Raw genomic sequence first — 11,089 nt, 5'->3', positions numbered from 1 at the left:
TCTTTAAGAAAAACGTTGATTGTAAAGATTTTAAACCTTTAAAAATCTCAAAAAACGGCAGAGCACAAATCACATATGCTAACTAGAGCTTTCTGTACAATTTACAGTGCCTCTCAAACCCAAGAAAGTTTAAATTAAAATTAAACAAAAAATATCTCACATAAAATTAATAATTAGGTATATTGTTGCTTACACTTATCTGTTTTTTTTTCAATGTCCCTTTAGCCCTTTTAAATATCTATCAACACAATATTCTCTACATAAAAATTTCTAGTATAAATTTTTCATTTTCAGAATTACCGGTAAATTTCAAAAATTTACCGGTAAGTTTACCGAATGTTTTTTTGTCAATTTCTCGGTTAACCGGTAAATCGGTAAACCGGTATACAATCCCTAATAGCGATTCGTTGGTAATTCATCCAATAGGAGAAATACGAATTTTTATGCATTGTGGTTGCATTATTCATCATATAGTTGGATAAAAGATTTTTCTAATATTGAACTATATAATAATAAAATGAAATAATCTGTTAAATTTGATGTAATTCAAATATAGATTTGGCTGAAAGATAAAATACTTTATATTTTTTATTACATACAACTGAGATTATACATTACACTTACTACTTTATAGTAGGAATATGTAAGCTATACGTTATATATTAACAGGAAATTTAATTTCAAAATATAATTTTTTATTTTCTTTTATAAAGCATTATTAGGAACTAATAGATTTTCACGTACATCAAAATATCATTAATTCTCATCGCACTTATTAATAATAAATTTCATAGATTTCTGTTTAATAATCCTTTAATTATATTGAATTCTAGTACATTACATTAGAAGTAAATAAATATCCTTTAATTATTTATGATTAAAATATAAAATTAATAACAATTAGATAGAACTTATTCTATAATTATAAAATAAATATTACAAAAATCGATTCATAATAATAAATATTTTTAGGCTGCAGGATAAGTTAAATCAATAGCGAAGTTATATTAAACAACTTTTATTAAATAAATAGAAAATTCTGTTTCTATTTATTTTGGGTCACATCTTCCTTTAGTAAGAAAATAAGTATAAATAAATAAATAAATAACAAGAAAATAATTGTAACAATTTTTATTTATTTATTATTTATAACATAAAATTTATTCTTACTTATAACATAAAAATAAAGAATATAGGAACAAAACTATAATAAGATATCAATTGAAGAATTTTCCTCAGGGTGCACATAAGTAAAAGGAAAATTTGTATATAAATAATTATGCTTCTTTATCTCCAGTTGCTATGGAGTTAAGAAAACGTCAAATCAAATCAATCCCTGATTTTTATTCCTTCTTTTCACTATTTTAAATAAGCTAAAAAAAATGTAAGAATGCAATTTTGTATTTCATACCGATCGTAAAATTTCTTAATTATGAGGGAAAAAATTATAATCGTATGAATAGTAAACAAATAAAATATCCGAAGATATAAGTTATTTTATATAAGATGTCTTGCTTATTATAGTTTATTATCAGTGTATTAACATTATTTGCTGTGCATTAATGAATTTTATTTGTTCAAATAAATTCGAATAAATAAATTTTGAATTCTTTTATACTTATCATTAAATAAACTTAAATTTCGTGAATATATGTTTCATATTCAATATAATATTTCGTTTGGTACATCTCATTGTTTTAAATTTATATGATTTATATTTATATTAATTGAGATACAACAACTTATATAGGTCAACACAATATAATTTTGTTTTTATTAATGACGAATAGTATCAAGTCATTTTGATCTTAAATTTCCGCTATACAATCACGTGTCAATTTTCATAAAGTTTGTCGATCACTTAATGTAAATAATAAATCGGTTATTCAAATCTTGCAATTTCGAGAATTTTTGTACTTTAGTATAATAAATGTTAATTAATAAAAAAGCTGATGATCTATATTTTTCATAGATGTATGTCATTGCGGTAAAACAACTCATAAAAGGATTTTGGATGGAAAAAATAAATGTGGCTTAAACATCAAAATATTATTTGTCTGTAAATTTTTAAAAATATGTTGTAAATTGATTTTAATTTAGTGATGTCATAAGTATACAGTAAGTTGGTTTTAAGGTATATTATTTTTTCTTTTGACTAGTACTGTATACTATTATTTATAGGCCTATTTCGTTATTATCTGAGAAGGGTCATCTTATAATGAATAAAGCATGTAATGATGTAAAACAAACGAAATAAAGCTTCAATTAATTGCGATGTCTTCTTGAATTAATTAATTAATTTAAAAAGTCTGTAGTTTTTTCCTCACAGATGAATACAATATGATTGTTGAATTTTAAAACTGTCTACTAAAGATTCTGATAAAGCATTGAAGTGATGTTTTTTAAGAAATTTCTGTAAATTTACGGTTTGCTTTTTGGCGAGCCATTTGTTATTTTATAAAAATGTAATATTTTCGTTATTGTCTATAATTATTTTCATATTTAATTTTTCTAGGTTAATCTATAATAAATCTAAAAATATATAAATATTAAAACATACTTTTGTTTCATTCATAAATTTATATAAATTAAGTTTTTCAATTAAGATTTATTCGTTCAATTAAGATTAATTAAGATATTGTAGATATTTCCTGATCTATGTATTTTAATTTGTAATACAATAGAACCGATTATCCGAGGCGAACCTGTATGTAAACGAACAATTTTTCTTATACGTAATCCATAAAAGAAAGTTCAAAACGGTAACATAAAAAATTGAAATTTGTTTCTGTTCTCTTTTATCAGTTAACTTCAATGGGAAATAAATCATTGTAAAATGTAAGTACAATAATACACATTTTATTCTTAAAACTGTTGTAGTACGTATTGTAAATTAGCTGTATTGTAAATGATGTGAAAAATGTTGTTCTTATATATGATTAAATTCACAAAGACATTAAATGAAGCTACCATACAGCAAGTGACATAGTTTCATTTTTCATGAAGATTCAGAATGTCAAGAAATAAGAACGGGGAAAATTTTCCCAACTGTAAGTTGAGGGGAATCTGTAACAGGTTATGTTAGAGGGATGCTTGCTCCTCCCAAGTAAACTGAAATCCAAGCATTAGTCCAAAATAGCAGCTTGTCTAGGTTCTTCTACAACAGGATTTTGGATGACTACAGGTTGTTCTATATTATTTAGGCGTTGTTTCGTGAATTAAAAATATTTAGTAAAATTTTTAAAGGAAAAGAGTACTGGATAAAATGCATGAATGACTGAAAAATTATTTATTTATACATAAAATTAGATATATTGTAATTTTATGTATAAAATTATAACATTTTAAGCGAGAAAAAAAAAGAAAAAAACGACAGACAGAGAGGAGATTCGATCCCACGGCAGACTGGAAGCTCGCAGGCTACAGACAGGAAGCGGAGAGAAAAAGGCCCGTCTCGGCCCGAACGAAGCAAAAACGGACAAAAATAGACCGGGAGGGCGCAAAAGAAGCAAGGGAGGACGTCCATCCACCTCCCTCCAGGCAGGGGTCAAAGGTCAAAGGTCAAGCCACAGGAAAAAAGGCTCTACACAAAGCTGCGCTGCAAATCTATTTGACTTAAAATGTTCATGTCGTCACGATTTGACTTAAAATCGTGACGACATGACCCAAAATGGCAAATCGGAGACTGAACAGATCATTTAGTCGTTCAGTCGCCGGGAATTTTAGGATTACTGGTAACTAGTTTCACTGACACATTTGTGATGTGAAGCTGCTTAGACTATCCCATTTTAAAGTATGATTTATTTTGGTTTGACGGTATAAGGCAACGCAACACATGGACAATGGACCAAAAAATAAATTAAAAAATGCCTTCTGATAGGACTTTCTGCCTCCTATTTGGATGTTACACCTAGAAATTCCATGCGTCCATCCCGTTGGTGAAGTGCGAATCCATGACTAGGTTCAATGATTTTATCCATTCGACATTAATGGAAATTTAGGTAATGGGGATACTTTTAAAATACGTAGAGAAGTGGCAAGTTACTCATTAGAGCCAATAAATTATTATCTTGTCAGAATTTATCTTGTTTAGGACGGTCAGGTAATATTAATAAAAGTATCAGATCAATAATTAGTAGTCTACACATTACAAAATTTTCTGGGTGAAAATATTTCATTCGTATCTTCAATAGCGTTACTCCATCCACAACCATACAAATCTTTTATACTCGTATTTTTTAATCTGAAATGGCTGTGGAAATTCGTTTAATCTGAGTTTTCAGGCATGGGTCCACATTACCTCAGATAATCGTGGTTTTACTGTAATTCAGGATAAATTCAATTCGTTAAATCAAACTGTGGTACAGTACATTTATATNTGAAAAAATTTTGCTGAAAATTATAAGAAATGATGGATGCTCGTCATCAACTTTGTTATATGGAAATCCATATTTTAAAAGTTCTGCAACATATTTCCTTTTATTGATAATTATTGTTTTTGAGTACATATTTATATAATAGAATAATGTTAACAAACACATACAAATCTAATGGCTCTATTTTTTTGTTCATTGCGATTGACAATTAGTCAAGTGTTGTTTATATTTTAAAGTTTTTTAAACAGAAGAATGATGTTTATGAAAAATGTGTACGAGACCACATAAAACTTCTGATCCCACTTGCCGACACAACTTTCTATTTAAAAATTGCGCTTCTAGAATAACGAGTGCAAAATAAAATGTACAAAGCAGGTATGATATAATAAATTAAATTGTTAAACAAGAATCCCATCAAAATTGTCAAAACCACTACATTTCGATAACAATGCTGGCGGTCAGTTTTTTTTAGGCAAATTCAGACTTTTTGACCATGGATACAGATTTTATCAAAATTATAGGCTGAGATTTCTATAATTGTGAGCACCAAGTATATGCACCGTAACATTCTTATTCTATGAGTCAACCATTTTTGATTGAACATTTGAACAAAATATGTACTTCCCAATCCTTAAAACTCAAAATTTAGTGCACCTAAGATCAGAAAATCGGCACTGATTTCAAAGTAGGTAATAATCGTTCGAATATTAATTTCTTGAGCACTTTCCTCGTCAGAAATGGTTGATTTTTCGATTTATGTTTACTAAGATTTATTTTTACTTAGTAAAATGCATACTATCTACCACACGATCAACTTTTACTAACATTATTAATTATTGACTAAATATTGAATAAAAACTAGAATTATATTTCATTTTCTTCTAATTATAATGATAAGAAAAAAAATTCAAATAGGACATCTTTTTGGAATAGTTTTTTGCATGCGCATGGTAAGAAAATAGGAAAATTTATAGGCCTATATAAAAACCTTCAAAAATGTTCATTATGCTTTCTTATTTTGTAATAATATAGATTTATCTCAAATTTACAAATTGATAAAAATATTATCTATTATTTATATCTAACATGGCTAGTTATTTTCTAGTTATGTAGACACTATAATTTTATTAAATAATTTGCCATAAAAATTTATTTATGCTATATAAATATAAAGAAACTGTAAAAAAATGATGTTTTGTGATTAAAATGCTATTGCAGATTGCAGCATCGATTAATATGAAATTGAAACTTATTGAAGAGTTATTTAATGATAAAATAATTTTATATTCGGAATAAAAATAAGAAAATTTTTCGAAGTTATCATTTTATGCTATTTCTTATTAAAGGCTATCGGTTAAGGCAACAGATCATTGATACCAGTCTACATAATTGTTAATACCTCACATGGAAAGATACCCAAGAAATTAATCAAACTGCTAAATATGGAAGTTAAGGCACTTATTTAAAAAAATTACTTCTTATTTTGAATATCGGCATCGATTTTCCGTCCTGAAAGGCACTAAATTTTAAGTTTTAAGGATTGGGAAATATGTAGAGGAGAGGAGGGTAATATGGAATACCGAGGTTTCGGCTCTGTTTGTTGCTGCTATTACATGGGAATACCACAAACTACTCAAGAAAGACTCCCACGATGCAGTGCAGTTGACCGCTTGTTGTCGGCGTACCACTCGCTACAGAACAAAGTGTGTTTTGTGATTTTCAAGAGTTTTTGCAGACAAGTTTTCAAACATTTTAACCTACTAGTACACATGTGACTTGAACATTGATGTTAAGCATAATGTACACTAAAAGAATGGTAGTTTGTTATACTGTAGTCGTTTTTTAGCGGACAATGTTTTGTCCATCAGTTTAAAGGTTCATTTTCCAAGATGGCGTGTCGGGAAACGAAGACGCTGAATGTATCTTCTTTAACGGAAAATTCTCCGAAGATGAACGAGAGAAAATTTGGATTCAATGCTTCAGCTGTTCTCTGTGGGCTCATCTTGATTGTACCGGAGCAGAGAAAGAAAATTACAGTATATCTGTGACTTTTGTAAATAGACTCTAAGCAGGAATGACATGCACATACAGTAGAGCCTCGATTATCCGACTGAATTGGGGACTGGGGTTGGTCCGATAATTGAAAAGTCGGATAACCGAAAAATATGAAAAAATCCACTATTAGTGTAGTATATTATTATATCCCATGTAATTAGTATATTAGTATATCGCTATTAACCTACTTCGCGTTGAATTTTCATCGATGTTAAGCCTAACAAATTATTTTTTAAAATAATAATCGTCGCTATTGTATCGTTAAAAATTAGAAAATTAAGCCTCGTTTAAATACTGGCTCCCTTTCATGGTCGAATGAGTGTTGCCAGCTAAAACACGTAAAAATAATATTAAAGTAGCCAAGACATAGCCAAATATTGTAGCGCCACATCACTAGCGGACATTTGAATTTGCCGACTAGGACGGTCGGTTAACCGAGGTGTCGGTTAATCGGGGGTCGGATAATCGAGGCTCTATTGTAATCTTAAAAATATGGTTTGTATAGTAAAGAATAACTATGTTTTATGAAGTCTAATTAGTTTTTAAATTGTTTAAACCACCTATTCCATATTACCCTCCATTTGTGCGTTTTTTAAAATACATTTTTTTATAACAACAAAATAAATAGCATTTTTTTTACAAGTGACAGTACATTACAATTAATTATAGTATGTACTCATGATGATTTTGGGATTTTTATTCAAAAACCAGTAAAGTTATTTTTAGAAATGTAAATGGTATTCCATAATACCCTCCTCTCCTCTATATGTGAGTGGCCTATAAAGAGTTCTACCTTTTCTCCATGATTATACAGTATAATATAGCACAGTGCTACAAATAAATAAATTATTCATGGCTGTATAATATAATTGCACCGCTCTCAACCGCATTTGTGCGGACAATTACTTTTTTCAGAGTACAGTCCACGTGTTCAACATTTGTCCACTTTTATGTTTTCACAGATGCTTTCAAATTATCAATCTTTAAAAGCATCGAATAACCTTTCTTTGAATTCTGTAAAATGTTGACAAATGTACAAAAGAAATCACAATGGAAAAGAACAATCCATGAGAGACTGAACTCGTCCTTGGACTGATGAGAAAGAAGAAAAACATGATTTCGTTTAATACTTTATTTTAATACTAAAAATCTTTTCGATTTATTTGTATTTAATTTTATTTTATTTTTGAGGGAATTAGACAATTTTCTCTTAAAAGAATAGAACAGATTTTCGACTTAAATCGGATTATTTTTTTCCAAATGTTTTTAAGAGCTTGAAACCTGAAAAAATTTTGCTGAAAATTATAAGAAATGATGGATGCTCGTCATCAACTTTGTTATATGGAAATCCATATTTTAAAAGTTCTGCAACATATTTCCTTTTATTGATAATTATTGTTTTTGAGTACATATTTATATAATAGAATAATGTTAACAAACACATACAAATCTAATGGCTCTATTTTTTTGTTCATTGCGATTGACAATTAGTCAAGTGTTGTTTATATTTTAAAGTTTTTTAAACAGAAGAATGATGTTTATGAAAAATGTGTACGAGACCACATAAAACTTCTGATCCCACTTGCCGACACAACTTTCTATTTAAAAATTGCGCTTCTAGAATAACGAGTGCAAAATAAAATGTACAAAGCAGGTATGATATAATAAATTAAATTGTTAAACAAGAATCCCATCAAAATTGTCAAAACCACTACATTTCGATAACAATGCTGGCGGTCAGTTTTTTTTAGGCAAATTCAGACTTTTTGACCATGGATACAGATTTTATCAAAATTATAGGCTGAGATTTCTATAATTGTGAGCACCAAGTATATGCACCGTAACATTCTTATTCTATGAGTCAACCATTTTTGATTGAACATTTGAACAAAATATGTACTTCCCAATCCTTAAAACTCAAAATTTAGTGCACCTAAGATCAGAAAATCGGCACTGATTTCAAAGTAGGTAATAATCGTTCGAATATTAATTTCTTGAGCACTTTCCTCGTCAGAAATGGTTGATTTTTCGATTTATGTTTACTAAGATTTATTTTTACTTAGTAAAATGCATACTATCTACCACACGATCAACTTTTACTAACATTATTAATTATTGACTAAATATTGAATAAAAACTAGAATTATATTTCATTTTCTTCTAATTATAATGATAAGAAAAAAAATTCAAATAGGACATCTTTTTGGAATAGTTTTTTGCATGCGCATGGTAAGAAAATAGGAAAATTTATAGGCCTATATAAAAACCTTCAAAAATGTTCATTATGCTTTCTTATTTTGTAATAATATAGATTTATCTCAAATTTACAAATCGATAAAAATATATTCTATTATTTATATCTAAAATATCTTTCACTATTTTCGAAACTAACCAAATTTTTATATTTTATTGTGTAAATAATCTATCAAAGTATTTTGTGGCATACAATATTTTAATATACAAATAAGTATAATAATTCACTTAAAAATTCTGAAAATGTAATGAAAGAAGCGTTTCAGATAGAAATTCTCTTTCAAATTTTTTCTTAAGATTACTCTCTCTAAGAAATGAAAAAGTAAAATCGATTTCTGTGCGATCCGTTCTTAAGTTATAAATGTTTGTAGATGGCATGTCCAAATTTTATTAGGTTTTCCTATGTCGGTGTTTACTAATTACAAAGTAATCAAAGCAGAGATATATAGTGCAATGATTGCATTAAACAAATGCTTCGTTATTGTGTAAGATGTCTACTAGGATTATTTTATTAACAGGACTTATTATACCGGTGCCGGTATAATAAGTACTGTTAATAAAATAAGTCCTAGTACACATCTTACATAATAAACTGTATAATAATGACATACAAGCATATGAATTAAATGCTTCGTTATATTGAATAATTATAGAAAATATGGCCATTTGATAAAAGTATGAGTACAAGATTGATCAACAGATTGCAAATTTTTGAAATGTACGTACAAAGAAAATAACTTCAATATTTCGGGATGACTGCGGCCAATCTGAATTGTTATGACTCAATAAAACATTGCGGTAAATAGCTTTGCTGTAACCATTTTGTGATGAGCAGATACCGTCATGTGCAATCCAAATAAAACTCAATTTTGCAATCTACAAACATTTGTAACTTACAAACGAAACGTCTTTGCCCAAAAAGCCGTTTCACTTATTCACTTCTAAGTGTAAAAATGTTGTGAGGAAAATTTGAAAGAGATCCGCCATTTTTACCTAAACATCTCTCTTTTGAATTTTTTTTACTTGTCTCGGCTCGATCTACTATGTTATTTTCCTTACAATACACTTCTAATTAAATATTGGTATTGTATTATAGTATATATTATAATTATGATTTTACATTTAAGAATATTATTTTAATTAATACATATAAACAACAGGTAGTTATCTAGATTAGTTTGCAACTTAAACATCTGAAAATGTAAATACGGTCCTATGAATGAATAATTAGAAAATTCGCCATCAGAAAGAACAATGTTTAATAAGAGATTTTACCTAAAAATATTTTTAATACTTATAGATAATTGACAAAAATAATGAAATTTGTGACATAGAAAAGTAAAAAGCATAGCGCTAACGTTATTTTAATATTTCCAGATATTTTGATTTCATATTTCCATAAATTAATAAAAATACATTTCATTATGCTAAATCAATGTAGTAATTGTAGCAATTAATGTAATATGCTTTCTATTTCAAATATAATAAATACTTTTATGATGTACGTCTAATTTATTGCCTACGTAAATCAAGAAAAGCAAACTATTTCCAATTAAATACATCAATTAAAATTATATATTAACATATTGATCTCATATAAACCGAAATTCTTATCCTTTTCAATTACTACTGATTGCATAGTTGTTGCAATTAGCTATCAAACTCTATACATAATGAAACTCCTAAAAGATGAAGATCCCTTTATTTTAATAGTTATGTCAACATAACAAACATCTTTTAGTAGAAGATACACTTAATGCATTAATAGTTATATAAAACGTAAGTAAAGAGTGAGCTACTTTCAGTTATAACATACAAGACGTACTAACTTTGGTGTAACAAGCATTTTCAGAAGAGAACGTTTATCATTATATAAATTCTATTATTTCGTTATTTAAAAATATGTCAACCGTAATTTCGACTGTTAGACCCAGTTTTGTTGATTTAAACACGGAATTGTGTTTGCAATGTTTTCTGCCTTCATTTACGTCAATATCCATGATTTACGGATGGCATTTTTTTAATCCTTGCTTATGTACCGTCAAGAATAACGCTTACTTTATTAAAGTTCTGAATAAATTGTATGTTTCTTTCATTGAATGTGTTTATTGGATACATTTCATCCTCACCTTTTTTATGACAATCCCTTATTTATCAAATAAAACACCTTGCAATTCTTGGTTCTTGTTTATCGAGAATGATGTCTTTGTCAAACTGTCTGTTGCAATTTTCGCATTCTCAGCAGCTCTATTGTTTACTATTGTGAAAAGAGTTAAATTAAATTCAAAAGTAAAGTTAAAACTCTCAAATTCTTTCGAAAATAAATTTTTTTCTCTGATAAATTACGCTGAAATCATTAGTTCGATTCTGATTGTAGTTCTCACAATGTGGGTTCAAGTTATAAA

General features: G+C 27.9%; 1 protein-coding gene across 1 annotated transcript in view; it reads right to left on the bottom strand.

Moving 5' to 3' along the window:
• Positions 1-11,089, bottom strand: part of LOC111626498 — a 41,528-nt gene that overhangs the window by 19,433 nt on the left and 11,006 nt on the right. The gene's annotated exons all lie outside the window — the stretch shown is intronic.

This window comes from Centruroides sculpturatus, unplaced genomic scaffold, assembly GCF_000671375.1.
Source record: "Centruroides sculpturatus isolate CEXI.00-Female unplaced genomic scaffold, Cexi_2.0 scaffold159, whole genome shotgun sequence".
Taxonomy (NCBI): Eukaryota; Metazoa; Arthropoda; class Arachnida; order Scorpiones; family Buthidae; genus Centruroides; species Centruroides sculpturatus.
This window is presented reverse-complemented; position numbering and strand designations above follow the sequence as displayed.